This window comes from Rhagoletis pomonella, unplaced genomic scaffold, assembly GCF_013731165.1.
Source record: "Rhagoletis pomonella isolate Grant_MI unplaced genomic scaffold, Rhpom_1.0 Rhpom_scaffold_00007, whole genome shotgun sequence".
In the NCBI taxonomy this organism is placed as follows: Eukaryota; Metazoa; Arthropoda; class Insecta; order Diptera; family Tephritidae; genus Rhagoletis; species Rhagoletis pomonella.
Genome location: NW_023458561.1, coordinates 61605299 through 61605589, shown reverse-complemented (window position 1 = coordinate 61605589; position 291 = coordinate 61605299).

Sequence of the window (291 nt, the reverse complement as noted above, 5' to 3'; positions counted from 1 at the left end):
AAAAAAAAAGAATTATATAAATCGGTTACCGTGGTCCAAAGTTATGCGGTAACATATATAAAAAATATTCCGACGAATTGATAACATTCCCCTTTTTTTGAAAACGCTACAAACTTTCGTGTTGATGAGATTTGAATAAATTAGATTTTCCTGTTTTTAAAGAAAATTTCTAAAACCCTCAAAAAATTTTAATTTTTAATTTATCAAATCTAAAACTCCTCTATCTATCATCATATGAAATAACTCCTAAAAGCGTTTAATGCTAAATTGATTTCGTTTTGAATAAAAAAT